General features: G+C 42.0%; 1 pseudogene; it reads right to left on the bottom strand.

Annotated features, from left to right (window-relative positions):
- Positions 1 to 6,667: 6,667 nt before the first annotated feature.
- Positions 6,668 to 16,567, bottom strand: part of LOC133075200 (V-type proton ATPase subunit C 2-like) — a 74,862-nt pseudogene continuing 64,962 nt past the window's right edge.

Below are 16,567 nucleotides of genomic sequence, written 5' to 3'. Positions count from 1 at the left end.
CTGAGGTCAGGAGCTATTCTCAGTTTATAGCTGTGTCCACAGCACCAGGGGTGTGTAGCCCAGAACCGATCCTCTACAAATAGCTGTTAAATCGGTGAATTTTAGAACCTTGAGAAAGATAACACTGTAAGTTGCTTTTAACAGTTTATCTCAGAAAAATGATGTAATTCACTTAGAAGATTCCTGAACTTCCCACGTGATCTTGGCCAAGTTACTTCCCTTCCAAGGCATATTTCTCATCTGCACTGGATTATCTTGAAGATTCTTTCAGGTAAATTAACATATAGTTATCCCAGGCTATCGTCTAGTGGTTCTCAAGGCTGCTGCACATTAGAATTACCTGGTGACCTTCTAAAAAAATAATGATTCCAGCTACAGCGACATGTATGGTCCCAACTGTATAACATTTGGGAAAAGATAAAACCATAGAAAAAAAAAAAAAGATCAGTGGTTTCCAGGGACTCAGGGAGGGAGAGATGAACAGGAGAGCACAGGGGATTTTCATGGCAGTGAAAACGTTCAGTACCATATTGCAATGGTGGATACAAGATATTATGTGTTTGTCAAAACCCACAGAACTTTACAGCACAAACAATGAACTCTAATGGAAACCATTGACTTTGGTTAATCATAATGTCTCTATATCAGCTCAGCAATTGTAGCAAATGTACCACACTGATGCAAGATGTTAATAATAGGGGAAATTGTGTAGGGGTGGAGATGCTACATGGGAACTCTCTGCATTTTTCCTGCAATTCTTCTGCAAGCTCAAAACCACTCAAATTAAATCTATTAATTAAAAAAAATATTGATTCCCTCTCTCCACCACCAGAGATTGGTTTGGGGTGGAACCTGGACCACTGTATTTTAAAGATTCTCACAACATTCTAACGTGCAGTGATGCTGAGAACTACTTATCAGGAATGAAAGGTACGCAGGGGTTGATGGATGTCATGGAAGAGGGTATCTGAGTGTAGGTAACCATCTCAGATACTCTGAGTCTAAATCGTGATGTGTCCTTACTTGTTTGTTGCTCTTTTGGGTGGGTTGTGTATTACTCACAACTGGAAGCAATCTAAACTCTGACCCGTCGTTTCCCTAACCAGACTGTGAGTTCCGGGAGGGCAGTGTGGCACCATATTTGTTTCTTGTGGTCCCTGCAGTGTCTGGCACGTGCTCAGAGGGAACAGGTCACAGTACTCACCTGGTGATGGGTCTGGTAGAGTTGGTTGAGGTACGAGAGACACATGACTCTTTTCCAACTTGTCTCGAAATAGAATGACCAGTGGACCCAACAGCATCAGGGCACTAAACCACCTCCCTCCTACCCATCAGGGCTCCAAGATGTGGCTGTAATTCTCCTTTTTGAGATTCACAAAACTCACTGAGCTTTTGTCTTTCAAATACAATTCTGAAAACTCAGCCCCAGAGCTGCACGCTTTTCCCTTATCTGATATTTTCAGAAAAGCATGTCCCAGTCTAATTTGCAGGAGGAAATTGAAAATGCATCTTCCTCACCTCAAGGGATGATCTTCAGGAGTTTTGGAGAATCTTTCACTAATTAGAGAGGTATGAGCAGATGAAGGGGTCCCGAAGACAAAACAAAACATCCAGCCCAGCTCGGATGGCACCTGGCAGTGTGAAAGTTGGTAGTTGCTGGGACCAGCTGGAGAAAGAGATATTTGACCACCCTGACATTTCTGTAATTGAACGTAGAGTGAGACGGGGTGGGAGGGTGGTGACAGTCCAGAGGGTCCACCATGTTTTCTTGCCAATTGAGACACTTCTCTATCTCTCCTGGCCACTGCAGGGTCCGATGCAAATTTACCACTTTATAGACAGGTAAAGAGGACTGGCCTTTGAGAGACTCACATATGCACCAAAAAAGAAAGATGTCTTCACTCTGGAAATGCAAATCTATTTCCAGTGGTACCCAGACAAATACGTGGGGCACATATTTCAGCTCCAGGAATCAGCCTTGACCTTCTCTTTAGATGGGATGAGAAAGAAACACACAGCGTGTTTCTTCACCTGAGAAACACTGAAATCTCTTCAGTCCAGACACAGGCAGGGGCTGGGGAGGGTAGAAGCCCTCATATTCCTGGCCAGGGGAGAGGTGAACTGTTCAACCTCACCCGTGGAGAGCAGAAATATAAAATAAGGCATCTGACATGGAGCTTGGCTGCTTGCACCATATGGAGGAATAAAAATCAAACTCTAGGGACTTGCCTGGTGGTGCAGTGGTTAAGACTCCGCTCTCCGCTCTCTAGTCAGGGTACTAGATCCCACATGCATGCCACAACTAAGAGTTTGCATGCCACAACTAAGGAGCCCGCCGGCCGTAACTAAGACCCAGTGCAACCAAATAAATAAATTAAATAAATATTAAAAAAATATTAAAAACAAAAAACAAAAAAACCCCAAAATCAGACTCTAGCCTAGGCGTTTCTCTGGCAGAGGGCACTGATGGTAAAAATGGTTGCATAAGTGACTCAGTCAAAGCATGCATAAGAACCATGTCCAAAGTGAAATGTTTATTTGTTCTGGGTGAAGCATAGTGTTTAACTGCCAGCAGATCAACCTGAAAAACAAGGAAAGCTGCCTCTAGATTTATCAACGTATTTATTAATAACTGATGAACCTGAATTATTCATCCTTTTGACCCACACTTTATAGAATGGCAAGCCTGTGTTTAGAGACCAGGTCACGGTCATTAAAATATGTCTCTCAAATCTAAAAGCAATGGTAGGAGCCAAACAAGAGGCAAAAGAAAGTCTCAGAATAATGGAGATTTTTTTCAGCCTTTCTTGCCCGCACAATAGGCTGAGCAGAATTTCCCCAAGCACCTCAGAAGGTGTGAAATAATTATGACGTATGTGATCTTTAAGAATTAGATGAAGCCTCCTTGGGGTGCTTCTATTTTCTGTCTTCTGAATTTGCTTTCACCCAGTCCTTCTAACCATGGTTGATTTAGCGGTTCTTACACACACGTGCACACACACACATAACCATACATGTGTGCGTGTATTTTTAGAGGCAAAATAATGGGTGCACGTTATAGAAAATTTGGAAAATTTAAAGATAAAAACGAAATTGTGATGCCCTGTGAACTTCTCACTCATAAATAGGAATATCCCCATGGGATGGGCTGGCACCCCCTACTCAGAAACCATGGCCTGGATCTGAATCCCACTTCTCCATGTCCTTTGACAATTAAATTATAAAATGTATGTAAAACATAGTTGCCCCTGGCACATAGCAAATGCTCAGTAAGTGGTATCTTAGGAAACACATACAAGGCATTTATATAAAAAGATGTTCATTATGAGATTAGAGTGAAATTTTAGAAACGATCAAATATCCACCAATTAAATGATTAAATAATCTTATAGCATCGCAGTTCTATAGTAATACTCCCAGAAATCCCATTAGCTGCAGTGTTTGACTTTCTTTCTGTACCTCAACTTCTCTATCTGTAAAATGGGAATAACTGTATGATGTAGTATAGTTGGGAGGATTCAAAGAGAAAAAATATTAAATCCTGGTTCTTGATACATCATAGATGTTCAGTAAATATTAGTCCCTTTCATCCCCACCAATAATATATTGACCCAGCAATTTTCTCTTGGTTCCTTCTCTAGTGAAGTCTGTACATGAAAGACTGACTCTCAGGCTCTTTCAATTTATATTAATGAGCCAAAAAGAAAACACCATACCTTCCATCACTCTCATTTTTAAGATAACATCCTGGGAAGGTGGAAACTGAAATCCCATCAAAGACGTAATAAAAGCTAATAAAAAAATTCTGGTCAATAGTGTGTATCTGTTCATCCCAAATTCTTAATTTACCCCTCCCCATCTCTTTCCCCTTTGGTAACCATTAGTTCATTTTCTATGTCTGTGAGTCTATTTCTGTTTTGTCGATAAGTTCATTTCTATCATTTTTTTAGGTTCCACATATAAGTGATTTGGGATTAACAGATACCCACTGCTATATATAAAATAGATAAACAACAAGGACCTATTGTATAGCACAGGAAACTATATTCAATATCTTATAATAACCTGTAATGGAAAAGAACTGAATATATATATATATATATATAACTGAATCACTGTGCTGTACACCTGAAACTAACACAACATTGTAAATCAACTATACTTCAATTAAAAAATTTAAAAAAAAATTCAGGTCAAGTCTTTAACTTGTTTCTAAGCCGTCAGTTCTGTTAGGACAGCTCTTGCAGTTGGAGAGCTAGCCCGTTCTCATTATGTAGTAGTTGAATAAAATGTACATATATTTTAAAAGAGACTGAGAAATGTAACCAATATTTGCTGTATCCTGGCTGGATTCACAGAATTCAGAACAAAATACACAACGCTACATTCTACAAGGACCCTGGTCATTACTTCAAGCTCCTTCCCATGGATTGTGACACGTTGGGTAGGGTTAGTTGAAAACAAAATATGTTTAAACTTTGTTTGGAATCAAGATTTTTTTTCCTATTCAAAAAAAAAAAAAAATTAAACAAAGACTGGGGTTGGAGAAACAGCCCGCCCTCTGCTTTTCCCTAGTGGTGCCCACCCTCTTGGCTGTTGGCCATGGCAGGGGTACCAGGAGCCAAAAGTAGGGCGGGCGAGGCTGGCCATGCTCACCACCCAGGCCCTCCCCCCAGCGCGCGGGGAATGGCAGGCTGTTCCCAAGCATCAGGGCGTCGCCAAGGACCCTGCCACGTGCTCCTCTCCGCCCCTGGGTGCAGTGCTCATGGTTTATTAAACAGCTCCCCTGATGAATGTCATTTAAAGTTTCTCTCCTGCTTCATTTGAGTAGAGATTCGCATTTATCCCTCCTTGCAGTGAATTTTGTGTCATGGGGTGAGGGAGAGAGCGGCCCCATCAGTGAGCTCCTTCCGTCTGTTTACCATCCACCTCTGGGCCAGGCAGCAGCACCGTGTCACCTGCGGAAGCAGACGCTCCACTGCCCTGGTGTCTGGAGAAAAGACGACGCCAAGATGAAAGTCCTGGAGCATCTTTCATCTCCCCGCGCTCGCTGCTTCATCAGCATCGCGGCCTCGCTGCCAAGATTGATGAAACGCTTAGAAGCGTCCCGGCTCCTGCGCTCTCAGTGCCGTGTGCGCTGGCAGCTGCTACCTCGTCCTACCTGTGACCCACGCGCGGCTTCCCGGAACGGCCAAAAACAAACTTTCTCCACCCATTTGAGTTTCTTCTCAAAGTCGATCAGCAATGTCAATCGAGTTTGTGTGCTCAGTTAGGAGCTTAAAGGCGTCTGGAAACCAGACCGCGTTCCTGGAGGTGGAATGTCGCTGTGCATCCATCGGATAAGTAACCCCTGTCACTGTGCCCAGCGAGGAAGAGGGGGACCCAGAGGAAGGTGGGTAAGTGAGCTGGGGTCCGGTCATGCAGAGTCTCAATGACCACTCGGGATTCTTTTTTAAGACTTTATTTTTTAGAGAAGTTTTAAGTTCACAACAATATTTCAAGGAAAGTATGGAGATTTCCCATGTACCCCCTGCCCCCCACAAGTGCACAGCCCCCCGACTTACATGTCCCCCACCAGATGGTACATTTGTTACAACTGATGACCAACACTGATTCATCAATATCACCCAAAGTCCACAGCTTACATTAGGGTTCGCTCTTAATGTTGTCCATTCTGTGGACTGGGACAAATATATGACATACATCCACCCTTAAGGTCGTATACATTATACTTTCACTGCCCCAGAAATCCTCTGTGTTCTTCCTATTCATCCCTCCTTCCTCCTAATACCTGTTAGCCACTGATCTTTTTACTGTCTCTATAGTTTTGCCTTTTCCTGAATCTCATATAGTTGGAATCATACTTACCATGTAGCCTTTTCAGACTGGCTTCTTTCCCTTAGTAACATGCATTTAATATTCTTCCATGTCTTCTCATGGCTTGGAAGCTCATTTATTTTTAGAGCTAAACAGTATTCTATTGTCTGGATGGACCACAATTCATGTATCCATTCACCTCCTGAAGGACATTTTGGTTTCTTCCATTTGGTTTTGGCAATCGTGAATAAAGCTGCTATCAACATCTGTGTGCAGGTTTTTGTGTGGACATATATTTTCAGTTCCTTTAGGCAAATAACAAGAAGAACAATTACTGGCTTGCATGGTAAGAGTATGTTTAGTTTTATAAGGATCTGTCAAACACACATTCTTCCACAGGGGCTGTATCATTTGGCATTCACAGCAGCGATGAATGAGCGTTCCTATCGCTACACATCCTTGCCAGTGTTTGGTGTTGTCAGTGGTCCAGATTTGGGGCATTCTAATAGGTGTGTAGAGGTAGCCAATCGTTGTTTTAATCTGCATTTTCCTGATGCCCTACAACGTGAAGCATCTTTTCCTATGCTTATTTGCCATCTGTACACCTTCTCTGGTGACATATCAAGGAAGTCCAGCTCATCAATTCTTTCTTTTAGGGCTAGTGCCTTTGGTTTTGCAGCTAAAAAGTCATCACAGACCTAAGGTCACCTAGACTCTCCCTTCTAAAAGGGAATTCCCCAGTGCTTCCATCTCCGTAAATCAGGACTCCCTTCATCTATCGTCTGTCAAAACATTTCCTGACTCTGAAAAAAGTCTCACCATCTCCACTTCTGCCACCCTGGTACAAGCATCACCTTTCTTCAGGATCATTGCCACCATCTCCTCTGGTGACCTCCATGATTTCACCTTTGATCTTCTGTTGCCTCTTCTAAACAGAGGTAACAGAAGAGCTGGAACAATTTTGTATCCATATTATTTTATAGTTTAAATTGAAGTATAGTTGATGTACAATATTATATTAATTTGAGGCATACAGCATAGTGACTCCATATTTTTACAGATTATACACCATTAAAAGTTATTACAAGATAATGGTTATAATTTCTTGTGCTATAGAATATATCCTTGTTGCTTATCTATCTTATTTTTTAAATTCATTTTATTGAAGTATAGTTGATTTACAATGTTCTGTTAGTTTCTGCTGTACAGCAAAGTGACTCAGTTATACATATATATGTGTTCTTTTTCATATTCTTTTCCATGATGGTTTATCACGGGATACTGAATAGAGTTCCCTGTGCTCTACAGCAGGACCTGGTTGTTTATTCATTCTCTATGTGATAGTTTGCATCTGCTCATCCCAATCTCCCACTCCATCCCTGCCCCACCCCATTGCTTCCCTGTTTTATACATAGTAGTTTGTATCACTTAATCCCCTACCCGGACTTCCCTGGTGGCACAGTGGTTAAGAACCTGCCTCCCAATGCAGGGGACACGGATTTGAGCCCTGGTCCGGGAAGATCCCACATGCCGCGGAGCAACTAAGCCCGTGCGCCACAACTACTGAGCCTGCGTGCCACAACTACTGAAGCCCACGTGCCTAGAGCCGGTGCTCCGCAACAAGAGAAGCCACCCAATGAGAAGCCCGCAACGAAGAGTAGCCCCTGCTCGCCGTAACTAGAGAAAAGCCCGCAGGCAGCAACAGAGACCCAAGACAAAAATTAAAAAAAATAAATTAATTAATTAAAAAAAAAATCCCTTACCCGAGGGGAGAGGGAAGGGGGAGGGGCCAGAGCAATTTTTAAAAATGTAAATCAGGTGACGTTGCTCTTTTGTTCAGTGTCTTGCAAATGACATCTCATCACACTTAGAATCAAATACAACGTCCTTCCGTAAGCTGCAGGACCAGAGGTGGTGCAGCCCCATTTGCCTCCTGGGACCCACTGCCCTTCGTCCACTCCCTGAATCCCAGCCATACCCGCCACTAGGCTCCTTGTTCACACCTGGTGCCTCCATCCCATCCCCTCCCCACCCCAGCCTTTGTACTTGCTCTTCTCTCTGCCTGGAGCCTTCTTCCCCTGGTTCTCCTTCTCCCCTTCCTCCCTCCCTTTCTCTCTGGAGGATGTACATATCCCTTGAAAAAATGGTCACATTGTTCTGTCTCAGAAATAAACAAGGAAACAAGAGCTGCTAGCTTCCTTTCTCCCTCAGCCCCAAGGACATTATTTGGCTGAACTCCCAGACGATAATGAAGACAGGGAGGTATTTAAGCTTTAGAGTCATTTCTCTAAGGCTGAAAGGATTGGAACAGAGAACTAGAATCTGGCTAAATCCTCCACTGTGTTAAATAAAAATTAATAAGGAGTTTTATTGCACCCTTAGGGGAAGTATGACAAGTGGAATATTTCTAATGGTTTTAATTGGGGTTGACACAGGAGAAGTTTACCAGACAGGCACAGCCCAGTCAGAAGATGCCCCAGTGCAGAGAAGCAGAGAACACACCTGAATTTAAAATCTCAGCTCTATTCCTATCTCATTGTGTGGCACTAAGCCCGCTGCTTCTTTTGTCCGAGCCGCAGTCTCCTCATCTGCACGATGGAGTGACAATACAGCATTCCTCACAAGGGTGTTGCAAAGATTGAATGAGATAATATTGCAAATGTCTTAGCACCTTGTCTGGTACATGGTAGACCTTAGGTAAATAATAATTATTATTAGCAGTGGTCATATTATTTCTTCTTTTAAATTTTTTAAATTAATTTTTTTTAATTAAAAAAAATATTTTTGGCTACACCATGCAGCATGCAGGATCTTAGTTCCCTGACCAGGGATTGAACCTGTGCCCCCTGCAGTGGAAGCTCGGAGTCTTAACCACTGGACCACCAGGGAAGTCCAGTCATATTATTTCCATTACTACTGCAACTATTATTATTATTGACAAAGATCACATAGTAAGTATCTGCCATATCTGGGATTTTAACTCAGATTTCCTTATTTTCAGCCTATTTTTTTTTTCTGCTATGGCTAAAAATCAAACATACAAACAAAATCAGCATTCTTTGAGCTTCCCATCATGCATTTATAAACCATCTGGTTTAGCTAAGGGCAAGAATCAAGAAATGAATCAATAGAGCAGACAATAAGAAAGCAAAACTGGGGAATTCCCTGGTGGTCCAGTGGTTAGGACTCGGTGCTTTCACTGCTGAGGGCACAGGTTCAATCCCTGGTCGGGGAACTAAGGTCCCGCAAGTCACACAGCACTGGCAAAACAAACAAACAAACAAACAAACAAACAAAAAGCAAAACTGCTACCAAGTTCTGCCCTCTGTATGGCAGGAACCTGGATTCTAACATTAGGAGGGTAGCGTCATTTCAGAGCTGCTGATGGAGGGTCTCCAGGAAGTTTTTACCCCTTGAGGATCTGCCAGAGCTGCTCTACATAAGTCGACCAATCCTCAAGGTTTTTGGGGGGTGCTTTTCTAGGTGCGTCTTTCTGGGGAGCCCGTGGTAACCATCTGAATCCATGGAGATGAGCCCATGGCGGGGGGAATGGCTTCTGCTGAAAAAAGCTGCATTGTGAGCAGGTTAAAAATGAGTAACTCACCGTCAAGCACCGATGGCTGGAAAGTGACGGATGGGGCACATATGCCTTGGAGACGACAAAGCCACTGCTCTTTCCACAGCACGGCGCTTCTAGGAAACTTTCTGAAAAAGAGAGAAAGGGCAACTCTTTTTATGTATCTTTTTTTTTATTGAAGTATGGTTGTTTTACAATGTTGTATTAATTTTGTCTGTACAGCCAAGTGATTCAGTTATACATATATAGATATACATTCTATTTTTATATTCTTTTCCATGATGGTTTATCATAGAATATTGAAAATAGTTCCCTGTGCTCTACGGTAGGACCTTGTTGTTTATCCATTCGATATATGCTAGTTTGCATCTGTTAATCCCAAATTCCCACTCCATCCCTCCCCCAACCCCCTCTCCCTTGGCAACCAGTAGTCTGTTCTCTATGTCCGTGAGTCTGTTTCTGTTGCGTAGATAAGTTCATTTGTGTCATATTTTAGATTCCACATATAAGTGATATCAAATGGTATTTCTCTTTCTCTTTCTGACTTACTTCACTTAGTATGATCATCTCTAGGTCCATCCATGTTGCTGCAAATGGCATTATTTCATTCATTTTTATGGCTGAGTAATATTCCATTGTATATATGTACCACATCTTCTTTATCCATTCATCTGTCGATGGACATTCAGGTTGCTTCCATGTCTTGGCTATTGTAAATAGTGCTGCTATGAACATAGGGGTGCATGTATCTTTTTGAATTACAGTTTTGTCTGGATATATGCCCAGGGGTGGGATTGCTGGATCATATGGCAACTCTATTTTTAGTTTTCTGAGGAACCTCCATACTGTTTTTCCATAGTGGCTGCACCAACTTACATTCCCACCAACAGTGTAAGAGGGTTCCCGAGAAAAGGCAGCTCTTGTGAAAATGTGACAAGAACAGCAGCACTGCGCAGGTATGTTACTCATTTGCAGAATATTTCCCTGTGTGCTTACCTATCTACAGCTCTAAAATTGTAAACAGAAGACAACTCATGATCCAATCATGATCACTTTTGGAGTTTCACACTAGATTATACGGTTTTGTACATCCCCACTTCTGTCTGCTTGGTTCTTTCTACAGATGTGTGTATGAGAGCCCACGTGCACAAGTGGTGAGTGTTAGTCTGACTTCCCCCAAAGAGATGTGCATTTGTTCTCAGATCTGAAAGCAAACACAGCCATCGGGAAAGTATTATCTGTGGCTTAGTTTCCCTTCCCTTCTCGCTCCTCACCAAAATAACATAGGAGGAAGAGGGAGAAAACCTTAATAATCTTGTTTAACAGGGTGAAACATCGGGAATGTGAAGGAGAGTCTCACCCTACATCTCACTTTGTTGCCTGAAAAAGATGTAACGCTCAACAAAGAACCCCACATGACTGCGGTCTCTTCTGAAGTTGTCAGCAAATTAAATGCCATGCAGACTTCAATTCTAGGTGTTTTCCTGGCTCTGCAAGGAATTCTCACATCAGAATCCCTCCTCAAATTCCCAGAAGACTCCTAAAGAAATGAACATCTGCCTTCTGCATTTAGTCAGCACATTCATATTTACTGAATGTCTTTCCCCCAATTAGTTTATCTACTAGCTGCCTTCTCCTTGAGAATAGAAGAATTTCCTAAAGGAACTGGGAAGCTGAATGGGTTTGTTTTGTTGTGAATGGCAACAGAAAGTTGCAGGGAGTCTCAACTCCCTCCTTTGGACAGCGTTAAGATTCTGCCTTGCTGAGGAGATTTTGTCTGGGTTATTATAAGGGTAAGTTATGTTTCCAAGCAGCGCTTAAGAGTAGAAGGGAAGAGGGTGGGTACTTGAAGGGTGTCACCCTCTAACTTCTCACTGGTGAATTCTTTTTTTTTTTAAAGACGATGGCATCAACAATTTTTAAAAAAAATTTATTTAATTAATTAATTTATTTTTGGCTGCGTTGGGTCTTCGTTGCTGCGCGTGGGCTTTCTCTAGTTGCGGCGAGCGGGGGGCTACTGTTCATTGCGGTGCACGGGCTTTTCACTGCAGTGGCTTCTCTTGTTGCGGAGCACGGGCTCTAGGCGTGTGGGCTCAGTAGTTGTGGCACGTGGGCTCAGTAGTTGTGGCTCGCGGGCTCTAGAGCGCAGGCTCAGTAGTTGTGACACATGGGCTTAGTTGCTCCGCAGCATGTGGGATCTTCCCAGACCAGGGTTGGAACCTGTGTCCCCTGAATTGGCAGGTAGATTCTTAACCACTGTGCCACCAGGGAAGCCCCTCACTGGTGAATTCTGATCTACCATTGACTCTCAAAACGACCATATTCGGTGGTGAAAGAACCTACCTGACGTGTTTCTGCATTTAAACTAGGTCCAGCCCAATGGCAACGAAGAGCTCCATCTAGCAAGACCACAGCTAGAATTGCACAGCGATGATTGACAGCTCAGCTTTCCAAAAGTGAGCCGAGGGACCCATTGAGTGGGCAGGTCTTGATATCTGGAAAAGGAAAAGAAAATCCCCTTCATTCTGATGATGGAATTGGTCACTTACGTTCACGCCCCGGAGCCACATTTGAAAAGAACAAGAATGTCTTTCATGAAACAACAGCTGGGAAACACTTTGCAGCCCTTTCTCGTATAAATAATTCACTGTTGATCGATTCCAGGGTCACTCCTAAAGCTGGTGATGCCCAACAGAAAGTGATAATGACATGGATATTTATTCCCACTCACCCTGGCAGGTTATAAGGAAGAGGTGGCCCAGGGTCCTTTCAATTCATCTAGGAATACATCTTAGATGGATATTTAAAGGAGCAGGGTGTACTGTGCCCTCTATTTTCCAGATCAAGATGGAGACACTATAGTTTTAGTTTAATAAGGACTTATTTCTTCTATATTTTGTTTTCATTGGAAGTTAACATCTGCTTGGCTAAAACGTCTCACTCTGAGATGTAGTATCGCCATTGGAGTGTTCAGGGGACAAAAGAGTGTGATTAAAGGGTCATCTAACCCAGACCTCAGGCCCATGTAGGGATTCCAAGGTGGACATTTGTCATGATCTCAAAAGCAGTCATTATACCTGAATGCATAATCAATTTAATTGAAAGCATTAAAATACAACACAATTGGTCTATGCTTTCTTCATTTTTCTGAATACAAATAGGAATAAACTGTATATGGCTGTAGATATTTCTCAACCACTGAAAGACCTGTGTTCTCTGTTGCTCATTTCCTCCACTCCAACCCTCCCCCCCAAATTGATTTAACATCCTTAATAATATAGACTTTTGTTGAAACTATTCTTCCCTGGACTTATCACAAGATTAAGGAATTAATTCATTACATGAGTGACTTTTTGCTGAACGCCTATCTTTGGTCCCTGACCGTCAACTCAATGAGGGCTTTATTTAAGTTATTTTATTTTATTTTTTTGTAGTAGCCCAATGAGAAAAAAGAAAAATGGTCCCTGACACCTCAGACCTTGCTGTACTTCTATAAAACACAGACACTTTCACAGGACATAAACAACAGAGAAATCCACTTTGTGACCAGGATGCATCAGGACAAGACCACTCCGTAATCTTGTCCAAACACAGACAAACACAAACCCTTGCCAAGCCACAGATGGCAAGCATCTTCCTCTCCTGACTAACACGAGTCCCAGTACATGACCTTCTCTGGCCGTTTTCCCATCTGAAACTCTCACCTGTTGAGGTTTACTTAATGCGACCAGATTGAATCTCTATCCCTGTATATTGCTCTCTGGCTTTTTATTACTCTTCTTACCCCTGAGATTGACCGTAGCAACCTCTTGCTTTATGTGGTCCAGCCACCCTGGCCTTCCTCTGAACTTCAAATCTGCCTATTCATCCCTGCCTTGAAAATCCCTTAGATATGGGATGGCTTTAGAGCAAAATAGATGTATATAAAACACGAATCTAATAACTACTGTTTGCTGAGAGCTGACAAGTGCTTGGGGAAATGTGCTTGACATGGTGGCATTAGCTCATTTTGTGGTGATGCAAAGCCAGTCACGGTTTGTCCCCACCTGTTCAGTTTAAGTGCTAAAATCCCAGGTCCTGAGACCCTGCTCAGTCTGTGTTAACTAGGACAGGTGGCCAACCGACCCGGAATGCTCACAACAACAGCCTTACCAGCTGGGAGCCAGGACTATCCCACTTGACAGATGAGAACTACTGAGGCTTAGAGAGGTTAAATGAATTACCTAAGTACCCCGCTCTCAGGTAGAGAGTGATAGAGCTTGCTCTCAATGTCCTTCTACTACAATCTTCCCCAGGCAGTTTTTCTCAACTACTTGTTTGGATCTTAGCTTGCGCATGGATGTTTTTTGTTCTAAAGCTTAAAACATGGTCATGGACTCAAATAGCATTTTCTCCCTTGGCACTTTGGACAGGACGTTCATGCTGCTATGAAGAAATTGTAGTTGTTGGCTTGCAGGCTTGTTGGCTGCTCTCATTAATTTTAATACAGACACAACTACCTTCTCATCCAAAATGTGAAACATAGATTTTCATTTAGTTCCATGGGTTCCTGCAGGACTGAGGCGACACCCTGGAAAATATATCAATTAGGTTTATTTCCCAGGAAGAAATACTGAGCGCCTGCGAACAGTCCAGGGTAGAAGAAGCCCTGGCTGTGAAGGTGACCTGAGGACTTGCAGAGCTTAATGAGAGATGCTGGGGAGACAGAATATCCCTTTCCTTATAAACATACGTTCTTGCTCAGAGGTGGTGCGTGATCTCCAGAAAGGCATCCTACAACATAAGAGAAGTTGGGTTGAGAGGAGTCTGGTAACTTTCCCTGAAGTTGTAAGTTGCACCGCACACTCCATCTTCTTCAAATGGGAAAATGCTTTCTGCATCCGTGGCTGACACAATGGATGCTGAAGCCGCTTTATCTGGTCCTCCTTAACACACAATAAAAATTCACTTCATCCAGATGGCTTCACAGGTGAATTCTATCAAACATTTAGAGAAGAGCTAACACCTATCCTTCTCAAACTCTTCCAAAATATAGCAGAGGGAGGAACACTCCCAAACTCATTCTACGAGGCCACCACCACCCTGATACCAAAACCAGAAAAAGATGTCACAAAAAAAGAAAATTACAGGCCAATATCACTGATGAACATAGATGCAAAAATCCTCAACAAAATACCATCAAACAGAATCCAACAGCACATTAAAAGGATCATACACCATCAACAAGTGGGATTTATCCCAGGAATGGAAGGATTCTTCAGTATACACAAATCAATCAATGTGATACACCACATTAACAAATCGAAGGATAAAAACCATATGATAATCTCAACAGATGCAGAGAAAGCTTTTGACAAAATTCAACACCCATTTATGATAAAAACTCTCCGGAAAGTAGGTACAGAGGGAACTTACCTCAACATAATAAAGGCCATATATGACACACCCACAGCCAACATCGTCCTCAATGGTGGAAAACTGGAAACCATTTCCATTAAGATCAGGAACAAGTCAATGTTGCCCACTCTCACCACTATTATTCAACATAGTTTTGGAAGTTTTAGCCACAGAAATCAGAGAAGAAAAAGAAATAAAAGGAATCCAAATTGGAAAAGAAGAAGTAAAACTGTGACTGTTTGCAGATGACATGATACTATACATAGAGAATTCTAAAGATGCTACCAGAAAACTACTAGAGCTAATCAATGAATTTGGTAAAGTAGCAGGATACAAAATTAATGTACAGAAATCTCTTGCATTCCTATACACCAATGATGAAAAATCTGAAAGAGAAATTAAGGAAACACTCCCATTTACCACTGCAACAAAAACAATAAAATACCTAGGAATAAACTTACCTAAGGAGACAAAAGACCTGTATGCAGAAAACTAAAAGACACTGATGAAAGAAATTAAAGATGATACAAACAGATGGAGAGATATACCATGATCTTGGATTGGAAGAATCAACATTGTGAAAATGACTATACTACCCAAAGCAATCTATGGATTCAATGCAATCCCTATCAAACTACCAATGGCATTTTCCACAGAACTAGAACAAAAAAGTTCACAATTTGTATGGAAACACAAAAGACCCCGAATAGCCAAAGCAATCTTGAGAAAGAAAAACGGAGCTGGAGGAATCAGGCTCCCTGACTTCAGACTATACTACAAAACTACAGTAATCAAGACAGTATGGTACTGGCACAAAAACAGAAATATAGATCAATGGAACAGCATAGAAAGCCCAGAGATAAACCCACGCACATATGGTCAACTTATTTTTGATAAAGGAGGCAAGAATATACAATGGAGAAAAGACAGCCTCTTCAATAAGTGGTGCTGGGAAAACTGGACAGCTACATGTAAAAGAATGAAATTAGAACACTCCGTAACACCATACACAAAAATAAACTCAAAATGGATTAAAGACCTCAATGTAAGGCCAGACACCATAAAACTCTTAGAGGAAAACAAAGGCAGAACACTCTATGACATAAATCACAGCAAGATCCTTTTTGACCCACCTCCTAGAGAAATGGAAATAAAAACAAAAATAAACAAATGGGACCTAATGAAACTTAAAAGCTTTTGCACAGCAAAGGAAACCATAAACAAGATGAAAAGACAACCCTCAGAATGGGAGAAAATATTTGCAAACGAAGCAACCGACAAAGGATTTATCTCCAAACTTTACAAGCAGCTCATGCAGCTCAAAATCCAAAAAGCAAACAACCCAATCCAAAAATGGGCAGAAGACCTAAATAGACATTTCTCCCAAGAAGATACACAGACTGCCAACAAACACATGAAAAGATGCTCAACATCACTAATCATTAGAGAAATGCAAATCAAGACTGCAGTGAGGTGTCACTTCACACCAGTCAGAATCATCAAAAAATCTACAAACAATAAATGCTGGAGAGGGTGTGGAGAAAAGGGAACCCTCTTGCACTGTTGGTGGGAATGTAAATTGATACAGCCACTATGGAGAACAGTATCGAGGTGCCTTAAAAAACTAAAAATAGAACTACCATATGACCCAGCAATCCCACTACTGGGCATATACCCTGAGAAAACCATAATTCGAAAAGAGTCATGTACCACAATGTTCATTGCAGCACTATTTACAATAGCCAGGACGTGGAAGCAACCTAAGTGTCCATCAAT

Source organism: Eubalaena glacialis, chromosome 15, assembly GCF_028564815.1.
Source record: "Eubalaena glacialis isolate mEubGla1 chromosome 15, mEubGla1.1.hap2.+ XY, whole genome shotgun sequence".
NCBI lineage: Eukaryota > Metazoa > Chordata > Mammalia > Artiodactyla > Balaenidae > Eubalaena > Eubalaena glacialis.
The sequence above is the reverse complement of the archived record's forward strand: the minus strand, read 5'-3'. Positions and strand labels throughout refer to the sequence as shown.